Source organism: Phyllostomus hastatus, unplaced genomic scaffold (genome assembly GCF_019186645.2).
Source record: "Phyllostomus hastatus isolate PE091 unplaced genomic scaffold, TTU_PhHast_1.1 phas_scaffold_216, whole genome shotgun sequence".
NCBI classification, from domain to species: domain Eukaryota; kingdom Metazoa; phylum Chordata; class Mammalia; order Chiroptera; family Phyllostomidae; genus Phyllostomus; species Phyllostomus hastatus.
In genome coordinates, this window is record NW_025334018.1 from 7,561,099 (window position 1) to 7,572,077 (window position 10,979).

Genomic DNA, 10,979 nt, shown 5'->3' on the forward strand with positions numbered 1-10,979 from the left:
GATGTGGCTCAGTGGATTTAGCATGGGCCTGGGGACCAAAGGGTCCCTGGTTTGATTCCCAGTCAGGGCACACGCCTGAGTTGCAGGCTAGGTCCCCAGTTGGGGGGCATGCAAGAGACAACCACACACTGATGTTTCACTCCCTCTCTTTCTCCCTTCCCCCTCTCTAAAAATAAATTGTTTTTAAAAATGGATAAAAGACTTAAATGTAAGTAATGAAACCATAAAAATCCTAGAAGAGGGTTTTGCTCAGTTCCAGCCCAGAAACCCTTCACTTCCTCGTACAACCAAAAGGAGGATAACAACCAATCTAAAAACTATAAACAACCAGAAGTTCCAGAAAATCAAACTGCATGGAAGTCCGTCAACCAAGGAGTTAAGGAAACATTCACCAGACTGGTAGGAGGCAGCCAGGCAAACAGAGAGGACCTACAGCAAGGCGACGGACTATGCAGGCGAGTAAGGGCTGGCTGAACGAGAGACTCAAGCTAGCTGTAACTACCATGGGGGTTGCCACGCTGGGAGAAATTCCCATTCTCACATGACAGAGTTCATTAGAAAGTGGGGCTAGAGCAGAGCACGTGAGCCGAATAGTTCCCTCTCTGACCCCTTCCCCACAGACAGCACCACAACAGCAGCAAAGAGGGTTGCCCTGCCCTGGAGAATACCTAAGGCCCCACCCCCTTACAACTTAACAGGTGTGCCAAGACAAAGAAATATGGGCCAAATGGAAGAACAGATCAAAACTCCAGTACAAGAGCTAAGCAATGAGGATCTCCCAACCTATCTGATACAGAGTTCAAAACACTGGTAATCAGGATGCTCACAGAACGTACTGAGCTCAGTCAGAAAATGAAGGAAGAAATGAAGACTACCCAAAGTGAAATAAAGCAAAATATACAGGGAACCAACAGTGAAGGAAAGGAAACTTGGACTCAAATCAACTATTTGGAACAAAAGGAGGAAATAAACATCTGACTGGAACAGAATGAAGAAACAACAATTCAAAAAATGAGGAGAGGCTTAGGAACCTCTGGGACAACTTTAAACATTCCAATATCCGAATTATAGGGGTGCCAGAAGGAGAAGAACAAGAGCAAGAAGTTGAAAACTTTTTTGAACAAATAATGAAGGAAAATCTCCTTGATCTCTCGAAGGAAACAGACTTCCAGGAGGTTCAGGAAGCCCAGAGGATCCCAAAGAAGTTGAACCCAAAGAGGAGCACAGAAAGGCACATCATCAAGTTACCCAAGATTAAAGATAAAAAGGGAATCTTAAAAGCAAGAGGAAAGGAGACAGTTACCTACAAAGGAATGCCCATAAGACTATCAGCTGATTTCTCAAAAGAAACTTTACAGGCAAGAAGGGGCTTCCTGAAAAGAGGTATTTGAAGTCATGAAAGGCAAGGACCTACATCCAAGATTACTCTATCCAGCAAAGCTATCATTTAGAGTGAAAGGGCAGATAAAGTGCTTCCCAGTTAAGGTCAAGTTAAAGGAGTTCATCATTACCAAGCACTATTTATATGAAATGTTAAAAAGATTTATCTAAGAAATAGAAGATCAAAAACTATAAACATTAAAATGATAACAAACTCACAACTATCAACAACTGAACCTAAAAAAAAAAAAAACAACTAAGCAAACAACTAGAATAGGAACAGAATCAGAGAAATGGACATCACATGGAAGGTTTTCAGTGGGGAGGGGGAGAGGAAGAATGGGGGGAAGTACATGGAGTAAGAAGCATAATTGGTAGGTACAAAATATACAGGGAGAGGTGAAGAATGGTTTAGGAAACAGAGAAGTCAAAGAACTTTTATGTACAACCAATGGACATGAACTAAAGGGGATGGGGAATGCTGGAGGGTTGGGGGTGTAGGGCAAAGGGGGGATAAAGGGGAAAAAATGGAAAAAACTAATAGCATAATCAATAAAATATACTTTAAAAAAATTCTAGAAGAAAACATAAGCAGTAAAATCTCAGATAGCCCATATAGCAATATTTTTGCCAATATATTTCCTAAGGCACTGGAAACAAAGGAGAAAATAAACAAATGGGACTAGATCAAATTATAAAGCTTCTGCACAGCTAAAGATACCATCAGCAAAACAAATAGAGGACTGACCATATGGGAGAACATTTTCGCCAATGATACATCTGATAAGGATTTAGTCTCCAAAATATACCAAGAACTAATAATCAAAATAAAGAACTCAACACCAAGAAGACAATCCAATTAAGAAGTGGGCAAAAGACCTGAATAAACACTTCTCCAAACAGGACACACACAGAACCCATAGACATATGAAAAAAGGCTCAACATCACTAGTCATCAGAGAAATGCAAATTAAAACCTCAATGAGATATCACCTTACACAGGTCAGAATGGCTATCACCAATAAATCAACAAGTGCTGGTAAGGATGTGGAGAAAAGGGAACCCTAGAACACTGTTGGTGGGAATACAGTCTGGTTCAGCCACTGTTGAAAACAATATGGAGTATAGAAAATTAAAATTGGAACTCCCTTTCAACCCAGTGATTCCACTTCCAGGAATACATCCTAAGAATCCCAAAACACCAATAAAAAAAAATATTTGCACCCTTATGTTTATAGCAGTGCTATTTACAATAGCCAAGATTTGGAAACAGCCTAAGTGCCCATCTGTAGATAAGTATAAAAAAGCTGTGGTGGTACATTTACACAATGGAATACTACACAGCAGTAAAAAAGAAGAAACTCACATTTTGCAACAGCATGGATGGACCTGGAGAATATTTTGCTAGGTGAATTAAACCAGTCAGTGAAAGACAAATACCACATGATCTTATTTATATGTACAATCTAATGAACACAATAAACTAACAAAACAGTAACAGAAGCTTAGATACATGAAACAGACTAACAGCTGCTAGAAACTGGGGTGGGGGGGGACATGAGGAGAGTGACAGGATGAATGATAGTAAAGGGATTAACCAAAGAACAATTATGCACAACCCCTGGAAACAGATGACAATATGGGGATTGACTCAGGGAGGGGAATTAGTTTATTGTGTTCGTTAGATTGTACGTATAAATAAGATCATGTGGTATTTGTCTTTCACTGACTGGTTTAATTCACCTAGCAAAATACTCTCCAGATCCATCCATGCTGGGTGGAGGTGGGGAAAGGGAGAAAAAGGGAGAACAGCTGTAATAGAATAAACAATACAAATTAAATAAATCTTTTAAAAGAGAGGACTCTGATTAAAAGAATTTGTTCTTCCTTTTCTACATAGCTAGAATGTCCATGGATATATGTTCCTATGATTTTTATTCCTTAAAGAATAAAACTAATTGCTTTAACGGTGAAATAAGTTAGGTAGAACTGGTTTTCTATATTTTCTTATACCTTTACATGTGTGTGTAGCTTTTCAATCCTGTGTCCCCAGTTCTTCTCAAGGTCTCTCTCCTCAGTGAGTTCCAGGTGTCTACGTAATTTTGAAGAAGACCAAATTGATTAAGTGATAAAGGGAGCCAGCTCTTTCAGAAAGCAGTAAAATTCTCACAGTGTACAAGTCAAACAAAGGGAGGGTCACTTCCTGGCAGAAGTCTCCTTTTCCTAGGAGCCCAACTCATTGTCCATAGTTTTCCTTTACCTTCCAGATTAAAGAAAATTCAACTGGGGGGAGAGGGGATCAAATACTAAGAGCTCTTCAAATAGATGTTTTTGTGTAGGTTTTTTCCTGAGTACCAATAATCTGATAATCACCTTATTTATCTCAAACTAATTGAACCTCCCCAAGTATAATGCCATATTTTATCTGAACTTTAGCAACTCAGCTAGGAATCAAGGGGCTCCTACCCCTTCGGAAGGGTTTCTTGACCAAATCCACATTTCTGACACCTATGTAAGCCCGGTAGATGGTACATCATTTTCCTGATGTGGTGAGGGGGAAATTCAAAGCCAAAGTTTTTCTCACATTTTAGAGACGCTGAAATTCCCCACTCCTGCCCAAAATCTAAAGAGTGCTTCTTCAAACATTTATGGACATTTAAAGGCATAATACCTCAAAATACTTGTGGGTCAATAATAATAATAAACACAAAACTTTTTCCTTCTAGCTCAGTCACCACAGCTTTTCCTGAACTCTCAGATGGAGGCCGAAAATATCTTAGATAACTTAGGTTAAACTGACTTATATTTAACTAAATTTGATTTCTTTCTGTTTGGAAGCAAGGAAGAAGAACTGGCTAAGATCAAAAAGGGAAAGAGTAGAAAAGGTAACAGAACAGCGGACTGGATTCTTAAAAAGATTATGAACGTTTAAAGCACTGAACAAACACTTTTTAAAATGTCCAAGGCAATACAAGGCATATTTTAAAAGTTAGTTGATTCCTTTTAATTCAGCCCTTTACTTCTCTGCTCCATCTTACTCTTTATATTAGATTCCTTTTTAACTTTGTATGGAACCATAATATAACTGGAGAAAGTGCATAAATCAACATAAAAATGTACAACTCAATAATAAATACTGTGCCTTCCCATGTAACCAGCACCAAGGTCAATAAACAGAACATTACCAGCTCCCCAAAAGCCCCCTTCATACCCTCCCCCAGTTACTATCTTCCCCACTGAAGATAAATGTAATTTTGACTTTTAATATAATAGATTAGTTTTGCTTTTGAACATTGTATAAATGAAATCATACAGTATGCATTTTTGTGACCATTTATCAATTTTCTTTGAAAGTATTATAAATAGAGCTTTTTATGAATATGTCTTTTGGTGAATATAAGAATGTATTTCAGTTGGATATATTGAATATACACCTACGAGTGGAACTGCTAGGTCACAGGGTCTGGATTAAGTTCAGCTTTAGTATACAGTGCCACCAGTTTTCCCAAGGATGACTGTACCACGTTATACTCCCACCAGCCATACTTCAGCTCTTTCAAACTGTCAAGTCATAAATTTGGGGCATGGGAGTATCCTAAGTACAAACTTGGATAAATGAAGGCCACTGTTGACTCCTTGGCAATGCTTTAATTTATAGAAACTAGACTTCTTTGGTAGGCTTTCAGAGAGTTTGTGTACACCTGAAAATATGTACAATATTTTTGCATGTATGCACATGTTCACATGTGCATTTGGGGGAGAAAAGAAACATAGCTTGCATCTGATTCTCACAGATCGTATTTCCATAGTTTGAAAAATTGGCGGCAATATATACTAAAGCTAAACATAATTCAATCCCTGACACACATTCAAAAAAGTTAAGAATGACTGTTTGGTGGCAGTCCAGCAATCAAAAAGCTGTTACCAAAGAAACTGTTAGCAAACACTATTCTAGTCGGTAGAGGTGTGCTGACATAGTCTGGACATCCAGGTTTCCTGTGGTTAAACACGAGGATTAGAATCCTTCATTAAAATAGCTTCATAATGTTTTTCGATATGTATTTCGATAATGACATAATTTTATAAAACTTTATTGAGATGTAATCCACAAACCATATATTATACCTATTTAAAGCGAATAATTCAATGTTTTTTAGTATATTCACAGCATTGTGCTATCACTGCAATCAATCTAAAAACACTGTATCACCCCAGGAAAAAAATCAAAACCCCCACCCATTAGTCGTCATTCCCCATTTCCCCCAGTCCTAGGCAAACATTAATGTGCCTTCAATCTCTATAGATTTGCCTATTTGGGACATTTCATATAAATGGAAACATATAATAAATACATGTCTTTTGTGACTCCTTTCACTAAGCATAATGTTTTCAAGGTTCATCATATTTCCGTATGTATCAGTTCCTCGTTTATTTTTACTGCCAAATAATGATTCCACTGTAAGGATGTGCCACATGTTACTTAACCACGAGCTGATGGACTTGGCAACCATTTAAAATGATGTCTACATAGAATATAATGTGTCCAAGCCTGTATTTCCACCCGCCCCCACCCCTCTGACATAATTTTAAGATTGAAAGCACCTCTGCTCCGATTCTCTCTCACAAGACTTTAGGTAGCACATTAAATTTCATTAGTGAAATTTGGGGTTAAAATCGCTCCCTTTTGGCTGAATACTTTTAAAGCACAAATACCGCACCAAGGAGTAAGCTGTTACCAATGGCTGACACATTATAGATGCTACACAGATTTTCTTTCTGGGATCTCCTCTAAGGCCTTCTCTGAGCCAATATGTCACAGTATAGCTGTTAAGTTGACATGATAATTTAATCCAAGTTTAAAATGGCAATGATAGTATCAATTTGGTATCCTCTGGGTCATATACTTTTACTTTAACCAGAACTTCAATATAGTGGAAGGCAGAGGTGAGATATTTATGAAAAGAGATGCTTCTCTGTTCTCAGGAGAAAAATATAAAAGGCTTCACAATGGCCCAAAATATGACTGGATATTGTCTAGAGGAGCCTTGAAGTTATCTGACCTATGCCTTTCGTTGTCTTTGAACTATTTTACAGTTTGTAAGATGGGAAAACTGATGGCAATGAAAATGACTCTTATACATACAAATGAATTTGTCCAGTGAGGTACAATTGATTTCCATCCTGTGAAGAAGATAATTATAAACATTCTATTTTATGCCCTATAGATTTTGACCAATTTTATATCCATTAGCAAATTCATCAAATTCATTTCGGCAATCTTAAATGCCTATATATGTGTCTGTATTCAGCTTCTCTTTTGAACCACTTTAACATCTTCTAGTTCCCTCATTTGTATGAGTTATGATTTCACTTTTTTGAAAATTCTCTTAAACACTGTATTATTCTGGTCACTTAGCTACTTTCCCTAGGCTACGCTTAGGGCAGTCCTAAGAGTATAAATCTGTAAAGAGGCAAGAAGAGGACAGAGCCTGGTTAATTTCCCAGTAGTCTCAGTTTGGCCCATCAGAGGGTGCTAATGGCATGTATCTTAAATCCAGATATTTCTCCAGGCTCACTTTTTTTTTTATTGCCATTCTTCTGTAGTATGTTACTTAAGCACTGCCAAAGTGTACATTGTTATTTCCAGATATCTCATCTCATAATCGAAAGATTTGAATAAACCTTGAATAAACATGGAAGAAGTTCAGGTCCTCATCTGGCCTTACTTTCCCCTCCGCCCGCCCACCCACTCTTCTCCCTTCTTTTCTGCGAATCGCACCCCCTTTCACTCAGGAATTTGGCATTCATCCTTGGTTCACCCCTCACCTTTACTTCCCATACCCGTGTCACTCGTCTCCTCAGCTCCTCTCTATTTGCATGGACTCCGCCTTCGACTGGGCTTCTCTAGTCTTGTGTAGATTCCAACAGTCTGAGAGATCCAGCTCTTCCCTCTTCATAGAGGTCTCCCTCTTCCACTGCAGCCCAATCTCCACGTGGCTACCAAAGTGAAATCTTTCCAAATCCCACCCCAATACCATTTTCCTCCTTGAAATCAAAGGTCTCCCTTTGTTTTCGTTAAATCCCTACAGTTTAGCATGACTTACAAGTTTCCTTAGTGTTAGGTAGAATAGACAGTGAACCAAGGCAGGGAGGAGGGAGGCGTGTCTCACCTACTAACTGAGCAGGCCTGAGCTTGGTGATAATGTTGCCAGGTGTTCCGACAAGACAAGAAACACCATGTTAGCACGGGAGAAGGGCAGTCCTTGAAATTCTTTGTACCGTTTCCACTGAGAAAGAAAGCCTTGAAACTGTGTATTCATCCCAAGGCCTGGAAGGGGAAAGAAGGAGGGGCCCACTGTGCCCAAAGAAGCAGCCCATAAAACCACTTTAGTTAACTACCTGCCTCTAGTCACATTCTGTTTTACAAGGAGTCCCTAATGCTTACAGAAAGAGCTCATAAGTAACTTTGGGTAACTGCCCCAACTTGAGTTAACTGCCTCCTGTCACGTATGTGTTTTACAACAAGATGAACACATAGAGTCTGGAGCAAGATAAGGATTCAGGCTGACAGACTCCCACACATACCTACGTTTGGGTAGTCACATCCCCCAGGAAAGCTGGCACCACCTTTACCTGTTAATCAATATGTAACTTCTTCACTCCATCCTGCCAACTATGTAAGTCCTCAGAACAAAGGACCCGATGCTCTTGCCACCCCTGCTCTGGTTACCCTTGCCTCTTGCAGCCCCTTACCTTGCCCTGCCCTGAGTATATGCCTTTCGCCCTTCACCTCAACAAGGCCTGTTCTCATAGGAGAACGTGTCACCAACAAACCTGGCTTGCACACTAATAGGCTTGCTGATCTGCAATTCTTCACTGCATCAGCAAGGAGAACCAAGTTTTTCCCATAATATTAAGACCCCAGCAACCTGAACAGCATCATGTCCTGCTATTCCACACACATTCCAAGGTCAGCCATATTTGCAGTCTCTCCTTAGGAAGCATTTCAAAAATACAGATTTCTGGACCCCAACTCAGGGATGCTAATACAATTGGGATAAAAAGGGGCTAAGGAAATCTGGGTTTTTATAAAGTTTCCTGGGAACCAAGGACCTAGTTCATCCAGTTTCTTAAGGCTCTGTGTCTTTTAACACGAGGCTCCCTTTCCCTGAAAAGTGTTTGTGTACCCTGTTTTATTTTTACCTTGAATATTTCAACAGTTCCTTCAAATGTCATTCACTCCAGGAAGCTGCCCTTAATACCCTGCTCCACTGTGATATTGCTTTTACCTCTTATCCCCTCACTCATCTCCGAACGACTTGAAGACAGAGACTCCCCTTTTATTTTTGCGTCCACAGTGCCCAGCACATAATGAGCACATAATGAGCACATAATAAGCACATAATGACTGCTAAATTAAATCTGTTGGATAAAAGAGGAGTCTTCCTGAGCTAGCAGAATCTCTCTCCCTCTGGGAACTCATTACTCTTGCTGTAGTTTCTCTCTCCCTTTTCCATTGTCCTCAGTCATGGGTAGCCACCCTCCAACATTTTATAAAGAGGTGTGGTCTTCCAAACTGTTCCTCACTCCCCATGCCAATTTCCAACCTCGCTATTTATCCTCATAGTCCCAGCTTCGGTACTACCTGGTCTGAAACATTCCTTGACCAGCTCCGCCAGAAATGATCTTTTTAAATGCTATACATACAACTCATTTGGTAAGTGTCATACCTTCCCTATACTGTAGTTGTTTCTTCACAACTTAAGTAACACAGTATGGTGCTTTACATTCCTAAACACATCTGTTAGAGACCTACAACTCATTCCCAATACATGGGTCAGAGTCACCCTGTCCTAACCTCCTTTTTGCCTATCATTACACTCTGAGACTTCAACATTTGTAACATTTACTTGATTGCATCAACATCAGTGGCTTTTATAGCCATATATCTGCCACCAATTACAATTATCATAGGCTAGAGCTCATGATAACCTATAATTTCTCCACCTTCCTAGACACAAACTGAAATTTGTCTCTCACTGCAACCTCCTACTTTTCTGCCTCTCAGTCACTCCCACCAAATCTGAGCTTCATCTGTCTCATGACCAGTTGGTCAATCCCTTTCTATTCTCCCAATTCATCAGTCTCATTCTGTCTTTCCTAAAGAGCCCAGCTGCTGTGGTCAGCTATCCCAACAAACCAGCAAACCAATCAGACTTCCTCATTGTCCTCTCTCCTCTGTTCCTCATTTACCATTCTGACCCAGGTAACTCTGGCTGTCTGGTTTCTCCATTCCAATGCAACCAGAGTTACTGACCAAAGTCACAAAGCCATGCTGGTTGGGACTACCTACCATGAATACATACTTATCTATCTCAGGTAGGTCTTTCTTGCTGTTTTGAATGATTACTATTTTCTATAACCGGGGACCTGGTCCACACCCAGGCATGTGCGCTGACCAGGGAATCAAACTAGCAACCTTTTAGTTAGCAGGCCAGTGCTCAATCCACTGAGCTGCACTAGTTATATTCTAAAAGATAGAAAGGCAAGGCCATTCAATGTGACCTCCTTAAATGTTTAGCCACTTCAAAATATCTGTACTTTCCCCCCACACACTCTTCGTTTATAGTTGCCAAAGCCACTGTGTGCCTCTCTCCTTCTTGATCTAATGATCTCCTCTGAGACTTTAATTCTTTCATTACCTCCCCTTTAAAGTAGATTATTAGAGTTTTACAATTAGCTCCTTCCCTTTTCCTGAAAACATGCTTGAGTCTTGCCTACCGTCTAAAAAAGAAAATCCTCTGCTGCTGCTTCTGTAACTCATTGCTCTAATTTCATTTGCTTTACTGTTAAATATTGCTACCACCTATGCACTCCTAAACTACTTGCAATTAGTTTTTGTCCCCTCCATCTTTAACTTCTCTGTCACTTCTCTCCTGGTTCTTCTCCCTGCCACTCTGATCATTTGTCTCTGTGTCCCTTGCCAACTTTTCCCCAAATTTCTGTCTTGGAACCTCTTTTTTCTACTTTGTCCTTTGGTGATCCCATCTACTTCCACAACTTTACTAATATTTATGTGAAAGGGTCCAAAATGTATTCATGTTTAGCTTCTACTTTTCTCCCAAACTCTAGATTTACATTTTCTAGAACCCTAAAATTTTAGATATGGAGGCATTCAGAGGTCATTTATCCTAAGTCTTCATTGCCTGGTATTTACCCAGGCAATGGCTACCAAATGGCTCACTGGCTTTTAAAAAGGCAGTTTCCAAAATTGAACACCTAAGTTTCTTTCTACTTCCAACTCTATTCCCAAAATGACTCCTTTTGTTGATTATTTTGATAAGTCACCCTGAGGCACACGGCCTCCTTACGCTCCACACTCTATCAGCTATTAATCTAGTCGATTCCACTGCCAGGGATTCTCTCAAATACATTCATTGTTTTTGGTTCTAAACTACCATATTTTTAGTTTAAATCCTAATTGTCTCCCACCTAGAGTATTACAGTGGACTCCTATGTAGATGTCTAATGTCTCCCTATCTGGAACTCTGAATTATTTTTTGTTCATCACCACCAAATTAATCTTCCTAAAGAGCAGC